Source organism: Salmo trutta, chromosome 17 (assembly GCF_901001165.1).
Source record: "Salmo trutta chromosome 17, fSalTru1.1, whole genome shotgun sequence".
NCBI classification, from domain to species: domain Eukaryota; kingdom Metazoa; phylum Chordata; class Actinopteri; order Salmoniformes; family Salmonidae; genus Salmo; species Salmo trutta.
In genome coordinates this window covers 8,739,261-8,757,968 of record NC_042973.1, presented here as the reverse complement: position 1 = coordinate 8,757,968, position 18,708 = coordinate 8,739,261, and the positions used below count along the sequence as shown (strand labels likewise).

Sequence of the window (18,708 nt, the reverse complement as noted above, 5' to 3'; positions counted from 1 at the left end):
CATCATAATGATTACTCTTAAAGAAAAGCACCTCTTGGGGATGGTAAGAGTCATTCTAAACAACATAATGATTACTCTTAAAGAAAAGCACCTCTTGGGGAAGAGTTGGACTGTTGTTGAAAAACGATGTTCCCAAAACAATTAAGTGACCGTGGCGAAGCAAGTATAGGATTCTACCTCGTTGCATCATCCAATCAATTTAGGGATAGGAAAAGAGAAGAGAGAAGAGAGAATGCTAGGAGTTTGTCCTCAAGCTGAAGTCCTCATGAGCCGAAGATCCCTATTATCCAATCAATGAGCCTGTTACTGGAACGCCAGCCTTTGATGATGCTCCATGTTCAGCCTGTCCCACTACAGAGCAGCCAGGGTCTCCTCTGTTCAGCCTGTCCCACTACAGAGCAGCCAGGGTCTCCTCTGTTCAGCCTGTCCCACTACAGAGCAGCCAGGGATTCATCTGTTCAGCCTGTCCCACTACAGAGCAGCCAGGGACTCCTCTGTTCAGCCTGTCCCACTACAGAGCAGCCAGGGTCTCCTCTGTTCAGCCTGTCCCACTACAGAGCAGCCAGGGACTCCTGTGTTCAGCCTGTCCCACTACAGAGCAGCCAGGGTCTCCTGTGTTCAGCCTGTCCCACTACAGAGCAGCCAGGGACTCCTGTGTTCAGCCTGTCCCACTACAGAGCAGCCAGGGACTCCTGTGTTCAGCCTGTCCCACTACAGAGCAGCCAGGACTCCTATGTTCAGCCTGTCCCACTACAGAGCAGCCAGGGACTCCTGTGTTCAGCCTGTCCCACTACAGAGCAGCCAGGGACTCCTGTGTTCAGCCTGTCCCACTACAGAGCAGCCAGGGACTCCTGTGTTCAGCCTGTCCCACTACAGAGCAGCCAGGGACTCCTGTGTTCAGCCTGTCCCACTACAGAGCAGCCAGGGACTCCTGTGTTCAGCCTGTCCCACTACAGAGCAGCCAGGGTCTCCTGTGTTCAGCCTGTCCCACTACAGAGCAGCCAGGGACTCCTGTGTTCTCTCAACCCTCTCTATTTTTCTCATGGATGGACACTGCTTTTTTTCTGCTTTTTCTTCTTTATTGTGGAGCTTAGATATCCAGAATTAGATGCATCAGTGTTTAAGGCCGACAGATGGAGAAGTAATTTCTTACCATGTTTTACTTATGTGTTTATTCAACCACAGATTAAGGCCGTATATTTCCTTTTCTCCCACCCCTCACAAGAGTCCTTGTTCTCGTCCCCTATCCCCTTCGGCCCTGGCTTAAAAAGAAAGTACAGCGCTGCAGATTTGATCCCCTATTATACACTATTATAGGGCCCGGCGAACAGGGTGTGGCAAAAGCAAATTTCCACTAGTTCGGGGCAATCGCCTCATCGCTCCTTTAAATCCCTGGTTAGAGGCTGAGATTGCCCTTAATGGTGGCTCATGCCCTGATGGCCAGTAATGTGAGGACACAAAGGACACATGGAAGTGCCCAGAGAGTTAGTGTGAGTAGGCTGACATAGGCTATAGGTTGGAGCTGTGCAGAGTGTCATGTACTGTAAACTGGGGCGGGATACAATATATCGAGAGCTTGGAACCATAAGGTTCTATCTGCATTTGATCAAAATGTAGTTATTGACATAGCCTTGTTCTGTTCAATGTTTCTCTACCTATTTGGTACTCTAAATACCCCCCAAATCATGTTGTTAAGTTCAAAAGAAAACAAGATTTTAAACAATGAAGCTGATACCATTCGAACAAGTGAGGGTTCGGAACTTTAAAGCCAATTATCTCAAAAAGCTATGGATATGACTGGTGAGTTTGCTGGATGGAAGCTTGGGGTTTGATACAGTGTGCTGTATATAGGGCATATAGACTAGCTAGGGTATAGGGTGAACTAGGAAGGAAAAGGCTAGAAGGGGAGTAGCATTGTAAACTGAGATACTTTGGGCCTGTCCTCTTAGATTGGGATGTCGACAGTCCTCCCTCAATGTCCTAACTAGCATGAAAGTTCTAGTTAGGTCTGTCTTACTACAAATGTCATTCTAGTTCAAGATCTTTGACAAATAATGGTGGTAATCGTGGCATTTCATCCTGCTCCTACTCAGTTCCCTTCACTTTGAAAGCAAATTCCTTGAATAATAGTGGTTACGTCACGTTGGTACTAGCAGTTATTTCATTCATACCTTATTTTGATTCATTCAACATCTCACAAACTCACTTTTGTCTATTTTTGGCAGTCACGGTAAAGCTAAATAGATGTTTTCTGAAGAAATCCCACTCCGTCTGGGACACTGACTCCGTCTGGGACGCCGACTCCGTCTGGGACGCCGACTCCGTCTGGGGACATCGACTCCGTCTGGGACGCCGACTCCGTCTGGGACGCCGACTCCTTCTGGGACGCCGACTCCGTCTGGGACGCCGACTCCGTCTGGGACGCCGACTCCGTCTGGGGCATTGACTCCGTCTGGGACGCCGACTCCGTCTGGGACGCCGACTCCGTCTGGGACGCCGACTCCGTCAGGGACGCCGACTCCGTCTGGGACGCCGACTCCGTCGCCGACTCCGTGTTCCCCAGCTGTCTCCCTGTTCTCCATCTAAGTCCTCCTGCCTGGTGGAGTCAGTTTAAGAAGCCGCCTTCAGTGTTATAACTCTGATTCATTAGAGAGAAAAAAATTGTAGCCTCCCTCTGGAAACCCTCTGCACCAGAGGACTTCTATCACGATCTCTCTGAGACTAAGGCGAGGGGTGTCACCCGTCACTCTCATCCCTCCACCCCCTCCTGCCCACAGCTAGAGCGGTGCATTCTGGGAGTTGTAATCAGACACAGGCACATGGTTTTGTAACTATTCACCAGGGTTGGGATCAATTCCATTTCAATTTAGTCATTGAACTGAATTGACTGAAACAAAAGGAAATTGACCCCAACCCTGCTATTCACTGCAAGAGTTTTTCAGACCACTCTCCTACCTTTTCAGACCACTCTCTTAACTTTTTAGACCACTCTCCTATTCAGACCACATCTGTGTTTATGGGCCTGGTCCACCACTAAAAGCCAAGACTAATGGATTCCAAAAGCACGTACATTTGACTCTTCTACGATGTGGTCATTGTTAAAAGCAGGTATAGGGAGATGTTCCAACATGGCTGTGAGGAAGCAACAATACAATGTATCCTGATTTATCAGTAGAGTAGAGAGGATGAATAGACTGTTAATGAAGGTAGGGCGGTAGCAGGCTAGCACAGCTAATTGGTCTTTTGTTGGAAAGAAGGGAATGTATGATTCAGGCTCTTTGCTGGTGGTATGTGTGTTTATGGAGGATTTGAATGTGAATGAATTGCTTAGGTGGCTGTGGTTGTTCGATATAACCTTTTGTGACGGTTGAGAGTTACTGCATTACTGTGTAATCCAACCTATTTTACTTTGCCCAGATATCAATAACATCTCTGACTAAATAATGATGAGTATGTGACTGCGTTTTGAAGGGTTGGCCTCAGTTTTACCTAAGTACTTGTAGTTCTCTTTGTCCCTTCTATCCTCATTCTTCACCTTGTCCTTGTGCTTTTAATACTATCTCAGAGAGGTTGTGCATTTTTAACCACCACGGTTCTCTCCAATGGAATGGTATAAAAGCTGCTCTCTCCTTCAGGCACACAGTAGTCAGGATCCCTGCCTTGTTCAGTCTGAGTAATAAGCCCAGTGCTGGCACTTTATTGGAATGTGCCGGGCATTTCAAGAAGACGATGAGGCGGAAGGGAAAGGGGTTTAAAAATAAACATGTCACTAAGATCAATTACGGCTGAATTAGACTGTGGCACATCTTTCTCTTATGGCCCAGCGCTCGCTGGTTATTGGACGAGTCGGGCGACTGGCATCATTACTCAGAGGGATGGTGTGACACTACGCTGATGGAATATTGCGTCTCCCGACCACACTGCTTCAAGTTACGCTGGGCTACCTTGCTAAATGGGTTTAAATGTTTAATTTGCTGCTCAGGAAGCGAGATCACATCTTTGGAGGATAGCGTAGCTGTAATTTATCTAAACTCCCCGGCGGAGAGGGAGTTATTTTGGAGAAACCAGGAAGTTGAGGGAAAAGTGCCTGCACGGTGTTGTTCTTGTTCACCCCAGTGCTTCATTGGTAGATTTGGGAGGAGATGAGAGGTCCCTTGGAATGTATCTGAAGTCCAATATCTTTCATATAACGTCCAGTAAAATATGTTATGTTCCATGTTTAAACCAATACAAGACCTGCTCCTCTTGTTGACCGACCTACATTAAAAAGGCATATTGGGATTAGTCTTTAACAGGTTTTACAGAAGGAACCATACTTGAAGTGGGTAAAAATGGGCACACAAGAGTCAGAATGACATATTGCATATTTAAAACTCTAAATCTCAACCTCTTCCCCCCTTCCCATCTCTGAAAACAACACATTCCCTGTGAGTACAGTGTAGTGGACTACTTCCCCTACTCTCCCCCCACACTAAAAACAGGCATTGTCACTCCAATCACTATAGTCCCTATTAATGCTGGTGTGTGTGGGTGCTTTATTTACTGAGCCAGCAGTGGCACACGTAATGATCTGCAGTAATTTATTACATTTTCCATCAAAGCCGCCACTTATGGGGAGGCCGGTTAGAGGGTGGATGGGGGTGGAGGGTGTTGGTGATTGGTAGTGCATTATCATGCAGCTCATCCTTAAAGGAATACTTCAGGATTTTGGCAATAAGGCCCTTGATCTACTTCCCCAGAGTCAGATGCACTTGTGGATACCACAGTTTGAAGGATGTTGCTAACTACCGCTAGCGCAGTTACTAACTAGCATTAGCAAAATGACTGGAAGTCTATGGGTATCTGTTAGCATGCTAGCAGATACCCATAGACTTCCAGTCATTGTGCTAACACTAGTTAGCATTGGCTCACAAAACAACCTCTAACATCCTTCATACTGGACACAGATACATAGAAATGGTATCCACAAATTCATCTGACTCTGGGTTAGTAGATTACATTGCCAAAATTCTGAAGTATCCCTTTAATGAGTGCGGATTAGAGGGGATGATCCAGGCTTTGCAAACCCCTGGTCCAGCGATGGAGAGATCAAAGCTCTCGGAAGGTTGGGAATTCCATGCAGATAATAGTAATAATAAACTAAATGACATCAACCCCCTCCACATCCCAGATCCCACCCACTACACCCTGCTGCCAAACGCCAACCCTACCTCTTCCCTCGACCGCGAAGGGCATGCTAAGCACTGATTATATTTCTCCACACTGATTTGTTAATTTCATTATTTGCAGAGTTGTCGCGTGTGAGAAGATAACAAAGAATGTTTGTAAACAGGATTTTCCACCGGTTTAGGTTAGTGTTTTGTCTTAGACAGAGGTTTGATGGAATGTTTAATTAACTGTCAATATCTGAAAGCATTCATTAAACAGGGGAGAACTTACATGCTTGTTTCTCAGTCCCCTCGAATTGATGGGTGCCATTGGCCCCCACAGTGAGAGAAATAGAGCGAGAGAGAGAGAGAGAGAGAGAGAGGGAGATGGAAATGGAAAGAGAAGATGGAGATGGATGGATAAAAAGAAAGCTGAAAGCTGGACACAACAGTCTGAGCAGCCATGTACGTGCGTGCGTGTGTGTGAGATATACATGATTTATAGTAATTAATCCTCTGCTGTGTCCAGTCCCCCTAGCCGAGGGACACATCTGTGACCAAATACTGCTTCCAATCCAATGTCACCAGCCTCCCACTGAAGGGCATCATCAGATGGACTAACCCCAGTTAACACAGTCACATAGGGAGAGTAGAGGCATTATAGGTAGTGTCATAGGGGCTATTTTATCATTTGAAATACACTACAGGGCTTAAATGAGTGGATTTGGCTATCTCAGCCACACCAGTTACTGACAGGTGTATAAAATTGAACACACTGCCATGTAATCTCCATAGACAAACATTGACAGTAGAATGGCCGTACTAAAGAACTCAGTGACTTTTAACGTGGCACCGTCATAGGATGCCACATTTCCAACAAGTCAGTTCGTCAAATTTATTTTGTTTCATTTGAAATATAACACTATTGCTGCTACGACGAACAATTACAATAACCTTATTCATCATAATATTAATATCTACCTTCAAGAGCATGCATTTTGTTTTACTAGCATTTAAGAGCAGTTGGTGGCCACGGAAGGAGTGTTGTATGGCGTTAAAGATCGGTTGGAGGTTTGTTAACACAGTGTCCAAAGATGGGCCAGATGTATACAGAATGGTTTCGTCTGCGTAGAGGTGGATCAAAGAATCACCCGCAGCAAGAGCGACATCATTGATATATACAGAGAAAAGAGTCGGCCCGAGAATTGAACCATGTGGCACCCCCATAGAGACTGCCAGAGGCCTGGACAACAGGCCCTCCGATTTGACACACTGAACTCTATCTGAGAAGTAGTTAGTGAACCAGTCGAGGCAGTCATTTGAGAAACCAAGGCTGTTGAGTTTGCTGATAAGAATGCGGTAATTGACAGAGTCGAAAGCCTTGGCCAAGTCGATGAAGACGGCTGCACAATACTGTCTTTTATCGATGGCGGTTATGATATCGTTTGGGTCCTTGAGCGTATTGGTTCCTGACTTCCCTGAAAAGTTGCATATCGCGGGGACTATTTGATGCTAGTGCAGTATGCCACAGGGTGTTTTTGTGCTGGTCAAGGGCAGTCAAGTCTGGAGTGAACCAAGGGCTATATCTGTTCTTAGTTCAAACATTTTTGAAAGGGGAATGCTTATTTAAGATGGTGAGGAAAGCACTTTTAAAGAACAACCAGGCATCCTCTACTGACAGGATGAGGTCAATATCCTTCCAGGATACCCGGGCCATCTAATCATCCCCAGTTTACAATTGGCTCATTCATCCCACTCCTCTCCCCTGAAACTATTCCCCAGGTCGTTGCTGTAAATGAGAATGTGTTCTCAGTCAACTTACATGGTAAAATAACGGTAAAAAAAAAAGGTTGATTAGAAAGGCCTGCTCACAGAAGTGTTTTATTGAGCGTTTGACAGTGATGAGGGGTGGTCGTTTCACCGCGGACCCATAACAGACGCAGGCAATGAGGCAGTGATTGCTGAGAACCTGGTTGAAAACAGCAGAGGTGTATTTAGAGGGCAAGTTGGTCAGAATTATATCTATGAGGGTGCCCATGTTTACAGATTTGGGGTTGTACCTGGTAGGTTCTTTGATAATTTGTGTGAGATTGAGGGCATCTACCTTAGATTGTAGGACGGCCGGGGTGTTAAACATATCCCAATTTAGGTCACCTAGCAGTACGAACTCTGACGATAGATGGGGGGCAATCAATTCACATATGGTGTCCAGGGCACAGCTGGGAGCTGAGGGGGGTCTATAACAAGCTTCAACAGTGAGGGACTTATTTCTGGAGAGATGGATCTTTAAAAGTAGAAGCTCGAACTGTTTGGGCATAGACCTGGATAGTATGACAGAACTCTGCAGGCTATCTCTACAGTAGATTGCAATTCCGCCCCCTTTAGCAGTTCTGTCTTGATGGAAAATGTTGTAATTGGGGATGGACATTTCTGAATTTTTGGTGGCCTTCATAAGCCAGGATTCAGACACAGCTAGGACATCAGGGTTGGCGGAGTGTGCTAAAGCAGTGAATAAAGCAAACTTAGGGAGGAGGCTTCTGATGTTAACATGCATGAACCCAAGGCTTTTACGTTTGCAGAAGTCAACAAATGAGAGCGCCTGGGGACACACAGGTTCTTGGTTAACCTCTACATCACCAGAGGAACAGAGGAGGAGTAGGACGAGGGTACGGCTAAAGGCTATAAGAACTGGTCATCTAGTGCTTTGGGAACAGAGAATAAATGGAGCAGATTTCTGGGCGTCGTAGGATAGATTCAGGGCATAGTGTACAGACAAGGGTATGGTAGGGTTTGAGTACAGTGGGGGTAAACCTAGGCATTGAGTGACGATGAGAGAGGTTGCATCTCTGGAGGCGCCAGTTAAGCTAGGTGCGGTCACCGCATGTGTGGGGGGTGGGACAAGGGGGTTATCTGAGGCATGTTGAGCAGGACTAGGGGCTCCGCAGTAAAATAAAACAATGAGAGCAGCCCTAAACAACAGTATACCAGGCATATTGACATTAGAGAGAGGCATTAAGCAATCACAGGTGTTGATTGGGAGAGCTAAGACAACAACGGGTGAGACAACAACGGATAAACAGCTAAGACAACAACAACTGGTAAATGGCGATAAATGGGCAGAGAGGGTCAGTTAGCTACACACAGGGCCTGAGGTCGAGGCTGGGGATAAACAAAATTAAGTACCGTGTTAATGAACAGTCCAGCAGGCTTCAGCTGTGTAGCCGATCATAGGGTCCAATGAGCAGCAATAGATGAAACAGGGAGCCGTTCGGTAGTCGATTACTATGCTGGGCGAGCGGGAGACACAGTGTTTAGGAAGCTAGCGGGCTGGGGCTAGCAGATGGATCTTCACCACATCCACAAAGGAGAGGCCGGTTGAGAGCACATCGGCCGAATTACGTCAGCAGATCAGCAGACCAGTCGTGATGGATCGGCTGGGCTCCGTATCGACAAAGGGTCCAGGCCAAATTGGCAAGAGAGGTATTGTAGTTGGTGTACTTCGTTTGCTAGTCGGTAGATGGGCCTAGCTCGAGGCTAGCTCGAGGCTAACTGGTGCATGCTTCTGGACAAGGGCGTTAGCCACAATAGCAACTCGGTAACAGCTAGCTAGCTGCGAAGACCCGGTGTAATGGTCCAGAGCTTGCAGCAGGAATCCGGTGATGTAGTGGGGGAAAAAGCACTCCGATATGCTCAGGGCTGATATCGAGCTGTGCAGACTGGCAGGTATTATCCGGGCTATCCGGGCTATACCGGCTGGTGTCCGAGCTAAAGGTAAAGACCACTAGCAGTGGCTAACAATGACTAAATAGCTAGTAGCTAATTAGCTGGCTAACTTCTGATGACTAGCTTCTGATGGTTCCAGTTATAAGGTCTAAAAAAGTAGCAGATCCATACCACATTGGGTGAGGTTGCAGGAAGGTATATTTAATTTGAAAATGGAAAAAATGAGAAGAAATGCGAAAATTACTGAATATTTACATGGGACAAAAACAAATATGTCTTACTGCTGCGCCATCTTGGGCAAAAAATTAAATTTGTCACAAAATGTATACGATAATATCTACCTTCCGTCTGTCTAGAGTTGTGATTTAGTGAACGCAGAGTGGCAAGTGTTCTAAAAGCATGTGAATAACGTTACAGTGATGTTGTTTATCACAAAATGTATATGACAATAACTACCATCTGGAGTTGTGATTTAGTGAAAGGGTGGTGAGACTTTAGGCAAGCAGGGCTTGAAATCCCCCACCTCCCACCTCAATCCCAGAAGGAGGGGAGATACGGAGACAGGCTTAGGCAGGCTGACAGACACAGAGGTAATTATTATTCAGTGATTCGCTGAGAGCCGGCTAATATAATGGCCGCTGTTGCATTTATCGACGCAAAACAGGGCCCCTAATGAAACTTGAGTCAGAGTGGCTCTGGAGTGGCTCGTCAGTCTGTGGAAGATTTTCAACAAAACCGTGTGTGTGTGTGTGTGTGTGTGTGTGTGTGTGTGTGTGTGTGTGTGTGTGTGTGTGTGTGTGTGTGTGTGTGTGTGTGTGGAGTAGAAAACAGTGGCAGGCGGTAGTGGTGGAGTTGGGTAAGGTAGAAACTTAAAAAGGGCTGTGTGATTTTTCACTTCCTGTTATCTGGTGGCTAGAATGGGAGTCCCTATAGGGATCTGTATGTAGGGTGGAGGGGAATGTCTGTGTGTGGGTGTCTGTCTATCTGTGTGTGTGTGTGTGTGTGTGTGTGTGTGTGTGTGTGTGTGTGTGTGTGTGTGTGTGTGTGTGTGTGTGTGTGTGTGTGTGTGTGTGTGTGTGTGTGTGTGCGTGTGTGTCCTCTCTATGTGTGTGTGTGTGTGTGTGTCTGTCTGTCTGTCTGTCTGTCTGTCTGTCTGTCTGTCTGTCTGTGTGCGTGCACCACTTCCCACTGATCTGGAGAGTTTGAGGCGCCACTGTTTTGGTTTCTGTTTGAATTGCATCAAATGCTCAATTAATGATTCTGATTGAAATTACATTGAACCCAACTGGAGTCCAATTGATGGCAAGGCTATTTGTTTCAGTGCATGCCCCTTGAACACAAGATGTTGTAAAATTTGTAAAAAATCTATTTTTTCCAAATCAATTTTTACTTCTTGTGCCAACTGGCTGGATGCTGAATACAACTTGGATCCGAGCTGCCCATTTGTTTAACATCATTTTTTTTTCATTACATTGAATAACAGGTGGCCTTTCAGACGAAGCCATGTCATTATTTAAATAAATCATGATGTAATTCAACATGTTCCATCCTAACAGCCTTCTTAACAGGTTGCATAACACCCACAAGTGTCTATAAAATAATTCATAATATCTTTACAATAAAGATAAATCAACTAATGTTATTGAATGTAAAGTGTAACACATAATCATAATGGATCACTTTTCGGACTTGTGTGACTGACTTGTTTTAGGGCGGCAGTTAGCCTAGTGGTTAGAGTGGCAGGTAGCCTAGTGGTTAGAGTGGCAGTTAACCTAGTGGTTAGAGTGGCAGTTAACCTAGTGGTTAGAGTGGCAGGTAGCCTAGTGGTTAGAGTGGCAGGTAGCCTAGTGGTTAGGGTGGCAGGTAGCCTAGTGGTTAGAGTGGCAGGTAGCCTAGTGGTTAGGGTGGCAGATAACCTAGTGGTTAGAGTGGCAGGTAGCCTAGTGGCAGTCAGGCTACCTCTGGCGAGCACATGGAGGGCTGTGCGGCCCCCCAAAGAAATGCCACCCCACACCATGACTGACCCACCGCCAAACCGGTCATGCTGGAGGATGTTGCAGACAGCAGAACGTTCTCCACGGCGTCTTCAGACTCTGTTACGTCTGTCACGTGCTCAGTGTGAACCTGCTTTCATCTGTGAAGAGCACAGGGTGCCAGTGGCGAATTTGCCAATCTTGGTGTTCTCTGGCAAATGCCAAACGTCCTGCACGGTGTTGGGCTGTAAGCACAACCCCCACCTGTGGACGTCGGGCCCTCATACCACCCTCATGGAATCTGTTTCTGACCGTTTGAGCAGACACATGCACATTTGTGGCCTGCTGGAGGTCATTTTGCAGGGCTCTGGCAGTGCTCCTCCTGCTCCTCCTTGCACAAAGGCAGAGGTAGCGGTCCTGCTGCTGGGTTGTTGCCCTCCTACGGCCTCCTCCACGTCTCCTGATGTACTGGCCTGTCTCCTGGTAGCGCCTCCATGCTCTGGACACTACGCTGACAGACACAGCAAACCTTCTTGCCATAGCTCGCATTGATGTGCCATCCTGGATGAGCTGCACTACCTGAGCCACTTGTGTGGGTTGTAGACTCCGTCTCATGCTACCACTAGAGTGAAAGCACCGCCAGCATTCAAAAGTGACCAAAACATCAGCCAGGAAGCATAGGAACTGAGAAGTGGTCTGTGGTCCCCACCTGCAGAACCACTCCTTTATTGGGGGTGTCTTGCTAATTGCCTATAATTTCCACCTGTTGTCTATTCCATTTACACAACAGCATGTGAAATGTATTGTCAATCAGTGTTGCTTCCTAAGTGGACAGTTTGATTTCACAGAAGTGTGATTGACTTGGAGTTACATTGTGTTGTTTAAGTGGTCCCTTTATTTTTTTGAGCAGTGTATATAGTATATATATATATAGTACCAGTCAAAAGTTTGCACACACCTACTCAATACAGGGTTTTTATTTATTTTTACTATTTTCTAAATTGTAGAATAATAGTGAAGACATCAAAACTCTGAAATAACACATTTGGAATCATGTAGTAACCAAAATATTTTATATTTGAGATTCTTCAAAGTAGCCACACTTTGCCTTAATGACAGCTCTACACACTCTTGGCATTTTCTCAACCAGCTTCACGAGGAATGCTTTTCCAACAGTCTTGAAGGAGTTCGCACATATGCGTTATTATTTCATCATTTTGATGTCTTCACTATTATTCTACAATGTAGAAAATATTAAAAATAAAGAAAAACCCTTGAATGAGTAGGTGTGCCCAAACATTTGACCGGTACTGTATTTTGTGCATAATGTATATATTTGTGTTGTATTATACAGGGCACATTTGAAAAAAAGACCTAGGTCTCAATATGTCTCACCTTTTAAAATAAAATAAAAAATACCTTCTGAAGGCACTGTAGTTCCTCATCTCATGCCAAGGGCCATGATGGACTCCTCAGCGCTCCCTGCTTTTTGAATTATCACCTACAATCTGCATGAAATGTTGTTATTTCCCGTTTCGTTCTACTAAACATGATTAAACTGAGCATTTCTCATCAAGCCACATACTGTTCTTTCTATCTATTTGGATAATGTCATTTCACCCTCTCCATTTCACCCTCTCCATTTCACCCTCTCCATTTCACCCTCTCCATTTCACCCTCTCCATTTCACCCTCTCCATTTCACCCTCTCCATTTCACCCTCTCCATTTCACCCTCTCCATTTCACCTTCTCCATTTCACCCTCTCCATTTCACCCTCTCCATTTCACCCTCTCCATTTCACCCTCTCCATTTCACCTATATAGAGATAGAGAGAGATGGGATGAGTGAGTGACTGACCTTCCGCCCGCCGGTAGACAGTGGACGACTGCCAAGAGTACAGATCCTCTATATGTCCAATATATTAGAGGAGCTTAGTACCCCCTCCCCTCCCATCCCCTAGCTCCTGCTCCATGACAGAAGCCCAGTTTTTATTGCCGTGGGTCACAACTATCCGTTTATGAGACAGGGGGGTTGAGGAGACACAGGGCCAGGTGTGATGAGACAGGGGGAAGGAGGAGGGGGGAGGGGACAGGGCCAGGTGTGATGAGATGGGGGTGGAGGAGGGCGGAGGGGACAGGGTCAGGTGTGATCAGACAGGGGGGTGGAGGAGGGGGGAGGGGACAGGGTCAGGTGTGATCAGACAGGGGGGTGGAGGAGGGGGGAGGGGACAGGGTCAGGTGTGATCAGACAGGGGGGTGGAGGAGGGGGGAGGGGACAGGGTCAGGTGTGATCAGACAGGCGGGTGGAGGAGGGCGGAGTGGACAGGGTCAGGTGTGATGAGACAGGGGGGTGGAGGAGTGGGGAGGGGACAGGGTCAGGTGTGTTGAGACAGGGGGGTGGAGGAGGGGGGAGGGGACAGGGTCAGGTGTGATGAGACAGGGGGGTGGAGGAGGGGGGAGGGGACAGGGTCAGGTGTGATGAGACAGGGGGGTGGGGGGTGATGAAGGTTGCCATTGTTACATATTTTTCCAGTCAAAGACTTTTGGTGCGTGTGTTTGTGTGTGTGTGTGTGTGTGTGTGTGTGTGTGTGTGTGTGTGTGTGTGTGTGTGTGTGTGTGTGTGTGGGTCGGTGTGTGTGTGTGTGTGTGTCGATGTGTGTGTGTCGATGTGTGTGTGTGTGTGTGTGTGTGTGTGTGTGTGTGTGTGTGTGTGTGTGTGTGTGTGTGTGTGTCGATGTGGGTGTGTGTGTGTGTGTCGATGTGGGTGTGTGTGTCTGTGTGTGTGTTGGTGTGTGTGTTTGTGTGTGTCTGTGTGTGTGTGTCTGTGTGTGTGTGTGTCTGTGTGTGTCTGTGTCTGTGTGTGTCTGTGTGTGTGTGTGTGTGTGTGTGTCTGTGTGTGTCTGTGTGTGGGTGGGTGGGTGGGAACCTCATTTGGAGAGACAGGTGGCATACGCTCGCCCAAGCACCTAATATAATCCAGAATACAGACACAGAGGCAACAGCAGTAGATGGTGTTATTCCTCCAGTATACTATATTCAACCCCTAGTAAAGGTGGGAGTTTTACTTTAGAAGTACAACACTTGTTCACAGAGACATGTTTTTTGACATTTGTGGTGTTTGTAGGAATGTGTGCTAAATATGACTCTATGGGTGCGTTTACACTGTAGCCCAATTCTGATATTTTTTACACTAATTGGTCTTTCGACCAATCACATCAGAGCTTTTCACATCAGATCTTTTTCAGAGCTGATCTGATCTGGTGAAAAGACCAATTAGTGAACAAAATGTCAGAATTGGGCCCGCCTGTCACACTTCTGGAGAAAGAAAGAAAAAATGATGAGAGAAAAACTAAGGATTGAGGCTCTACCAAGATTGTATTTTCCTCCGCTTTCAACCATCTCCCGATTTACCATGATGCTCGGCCATCTGCCTCAGCAGTGACTAAACTTCATGCCAACATGTCACATGGTCATGAGAAAACAAACCGGAGAGTGGAGACATGGCCTCGCCCTTGTTTCATACCAAAACATGTTAACTGCTCTCAAAGCTAGCTTTCTCCGTAGTGACAGCTTGGCACACTTCCACGCTGTTATGATGTGAGGATACAGCACTGCTTTAGCCATAGCAATAGCCTAGCGTTAGCCTCTGTGTGCATAGTTAGACTGTATGCGATGCTATGCTAATGTTTAGCGATATTCAGCCTGATTGATGAAGCGTCGGGCTGAGGAAGTGTCTCATATGGGGGTGGGAAAGGTTTAAGGGGGGGAGCGGTAGTGCAACAGCGTGTGTGTGGGAAATAAATGCCGTACAATAAACAAATTCCCTGTGCTCTCCTCTTGGCAGCAGAGTGGCTGCGAGGGGGAGGACACAATGCAGCCAAGATTGCCATACCCCCTCCATGCATACACGTGTACACACACATACACATACCCCCTTGTACTCCTCCTTCTCCTCTTCTCTGTGCCCCAGCTCTCCGCTGGGGACTAGGCACAACCCCTTTTAGCTGTTATGATTAGCCGGGCTGGAATTAAAGTGGCCCGTCAGGATGAGGAATCATGTCGCCATGCTGGCTGGTTGTCGTGGTAACGATGCCCCCAGAGGTTGCTGGGGGGGGGGGCCTGTTTACGAACTGAGCTGAAAGAACAAGGAATGAAGAGAGAGAGGGGAAGAGAAGAAGGAAGAGAATGCAGGAGAGGTTAAAGGGAGGTTTAAGATAAATAGAAGGAGGAGAAAGCACTTTCCACAAGCTGCTCATAAGCAATAACAACAAAAGGCATATTTGTGGCTGATCTGGAAAAGGTGTAGCGTAGACATCTTTCATAATCCCACTATCACAGCATTCATTTTCTTTTAATGTGGACATACTCAGATTTTTCCTACCGATAAACCCCCCGCCCCGTGAGCAGAGCATCCTCATCGTCCTCAACATCCTGTAGTACCAATGGTTCCAGACTTACTGGAAGTATTGACGCAATATTGAGTGGTTGTGTGATGCAGAAGAGAAAGACAAACTTGCCACGCACGGATGCATAGACACACTCACACATATGCATACATGGGCACACACACAAACACACACACACTCCGGCCAGGCCTCATTAGGGATGGGAACGTTTTTAATTTTTTTAAGCTAAGTGGGATTGAATGCAGATTCACACTCCAGCAATGTTCTCCAGCAATCAGCCGTGCCTCATTCAAGCCCTACGATTCACTGCACGGTCACCGAAGGGCAGAAAAGACAGAAAATTATCTAGTCTCTAAGTTTCACCACTGGAGAAGGCTGTTCATTTGGCAGTCCCTTTCATTAACATTTCTCTTTCATTTCTCCCTCTCTGGTTAAAGGTACACTTGAGCAAGAAGGAGAAGACGAAGCCGCTAAACAACTGAAGATATGAAGCTAAAGGGCTTTTGAAGACAAGCGAGTGGTAAGTGGCTCTAAACTTTCCGCCATCTTTGGAGGAGGGAGACGACAGCCCCATACCAATCAGTTGCATTTTCTTCCACAAAAGCTGTGTGTAACACTCTCCAACTTTACAGCTGATATCCTGTTAGGCCTATGTCTACCACTGTTACTGAACTATACGATGATGCTACTACTACATCCTGTTAGGCCTATGTCTACCACTGTTACTGAACTATACGATGATGCTACTACTACATCCTGTTAGGCCTATGTCTACCACTGTTACTGAACTATACAATGGTGGTACTACTACATCCTGTTAGGCCTATGTCTACCACTGTTACTGAACTTTACAATGGTGGTACTACTACATCCTGTTAGGCCTATGTCTACCACTGTTACTGAACTTTACAATGGTGGTACTACTACATCCTGTTAGGCCTATGTCTACCACTGTTACTGAACTTTACGATGATGCCACTACTACATCCTGTTAGGCCTACATCCTGTTAGGCCTGTTAGGCCTATGGGGCTACTACTACTATAGTACTATAGAAATAAAAATGCCACAACCCCAATCACCACATTTCATGCTATAGTACTAATACTACACTACTAAAGTAGTCAAATTAGTAGTAGTAGTAGTAGTAGCAGCAGCAGTAGTAGTAGCAGTATTAGTAGTTGTAGCAGTACTAGTGGTTGTAGTAGCAGTGGTAGTAGTTGTAGCAGTACTACTAGTAGTAGTAGTAATACCAGTACTAGTAGTAGTAGTAGTAGCAGTAGCAGTAGTTGTAGCAGTACTAGTAGTAGTAGTAGTAATACCAGTACTATTAGTAGTAGCAGTAGCAGTAGCAGTAGTACTAGTAGTAGTAGCAGTAGTAGCACTAGTAGTAGTAGTAGTAGTCGTAATAGTGGTTGTAGCAGTACTAGCACTAGTAGTAGTAGTAGTAGTAGTAGTAGTAATAGTAGAAGCAGTAGCAGTACTAGTATTAGTAGTAGTAGTAGTAGTAGTAGCACTAGTAGCAGTAGCATTAGCAGTAGTAGCAGGGTAGCGTTAGCCTCTGTTTCCTGTACCCTGTGGCTCAGTTGGTAGAGCATGGTGTTTGTGTGCAACGCCAGGGCTGTGGGTTTGAATCGCACGGGGGGCCAGTACAAAAAAAATGAAATGAAATGTATGCACTCACTACTTACTGTAAGTCGCTCTGGATAAGAGCGTCTGCTAAATTACATTTACATTTAAGTCATTTAGCAGACGCTCTTATCCAGAGCGACTTACAAATTGGTTCATTCACCTTATGATATCCAGTGGAAGAACCACTTTACAATAGTGCATCTAAATCTTTTAGGGGGGGGGGGGGTTAGAAGGATTACTTTATCCTATCCCAGGTATTCCTTAAAGAGGTGGGGTTTCAGGTGTCTCCGGAAGGTGGTGATTGACTCCGCTGTCCTGGCGTCGTGAGGGAGCTTGTTCCACCATTGGGGTGCCAGAACAGCGAACAGTTTTGACTGGGCTGAGCGGGAACTATGCTTCCTCAGAGGTAGGGAGGCGAGCAGGCCAGAGGTGGATGAACGCAGTGCCCTTGTTTGGGTGTAGGGCCTGATCAGAGCCTGAAGGTACGGAGGTGCCGTTCCCCTCACAGCTCCGTAGGCAAGCACCATGGACTTGTAGCGGGTGCGAGCTTCAACTGGAAGCCAGTGGAGAGAGCGGAGAAGCGGGGTGACAGTAGTAGTAGCAGCAGTAGTAGTAGTGGTAGTAATAGTAGAAGCAGTAGCAGTACTAGTATTAGTAGTAGTAGTAGTAGTAGTAGCACTAGTAGCAGTAGCATTAGCAGTAGTAGCAGGGTAGCGTTAGCCTCTGTTTCCTGTACCCTGTGGCTCAGTTGGTAGAGCATGGTGTTTGTGTGCAACGCCAGGGCTGTGGGTTTGAATCGCACGGGGGGCCAGTACAAAAAAAATGAAATGAAATGTATGCACTCACTACTTACTGTAAGTCGCTCTGGATAAGAGCGTCTGCTAAATTACATTTACATTTAAGTCATTTAGCAGACGCTCTTATCCAGAGCGACTTACAAATTGGTTCATTCACCTTATGATATCCAGTGGAAGAACCACTTTACAATAGTGCATCTAAATCTTTTAGGGGGGGGGGGGGTTAGAAGGATTACTTTATCCTATCCCAGGTATTCCTTAAAGAGGTGGGGTTTCAGGTGTCTCCGGAAGGTGGTGATTGACTCCGCTGTCCTGGCGTCGTGAGGGAGCTTGTTCCACCATTGGGGTGCCAGAACAGCGAACAGTTTTGACTGGGCTGAGCGGGAACTATGCTTCCTCAGAGGTAGGGAGGCGAGCAGGCCAGAGGTGGATGAACGCAGTGCCCTTGTTTGGGTGTAGGGCCTGATCAGAGCCTGAAGGTACGGAGGTGCCGTTCCCCTCACAGCTCCGTAGGCAAGCACCATGGACTTGTAGCGGGTGCGAGCTTCAACTGGAAGCCAGTGGAGAGAGCGGAGGAGCGGGGTGACAGTAGTAGTAGCAGCAGTAGTAGTAGTGGTAGTAGTAGTAGTAGTAGTAGCGGTAGTAGTAGTTCCAGAGGCTGCCGGAGACCTGGAACTCCACGTGGGTCGTGCGCGCTGGGACCACCAGGTTAGAGTGGCAGCGGCCACGCGGTGTGAAGCGTTTGTATGGCCTGTGCAGAGGGGAGGGGAGAGAACAGGGATAGACAGACACATAGTTGACAAGCTACAGAAGAGGCTACGCTAATGCAAAGGAGATTGGAATGACAAGTGGACTACACGTCTCGAATGTTCAGAAAGTTAAGCTTACGTTGCGAAAATCTTATTGACTAAAATGACGAAATTGCTAGCTAACTAACACTAACACTACACTGATCAAGTCGTTCCGTTGTAATGTGATAGTTTCTACAGTGCTGCTAGTCGGTAGAGGTTGGCTATTATACAAAAGCAACTT

At 46.6% G+C, this 18,708-nt stretch overlaps 1 protein-coding gene across 1 annotated transcript in view; it reads left to right on the top strand.

Annotated features, from left to right (window-relative positions):
• The window catches only part of LOC115151250 (receptor-type tyrosine-protein phosphatase S-like), a 394,494-nt gene that overhangs the window by 37,034 nt on the left and 338,752 nt on the right, over positions 1 to 18,708 (top strand). Inside the window, exon 2 of the mRNA XM_029695206.1 lies at positions 15,687 to 15,769. The gene's annotated coding sequence lies outside the window, so the exon portion shown is untranslated. The remainder of the gene's footprint in view (positions 1 to 15,686; positions 15,770 to 18,708) is intronic.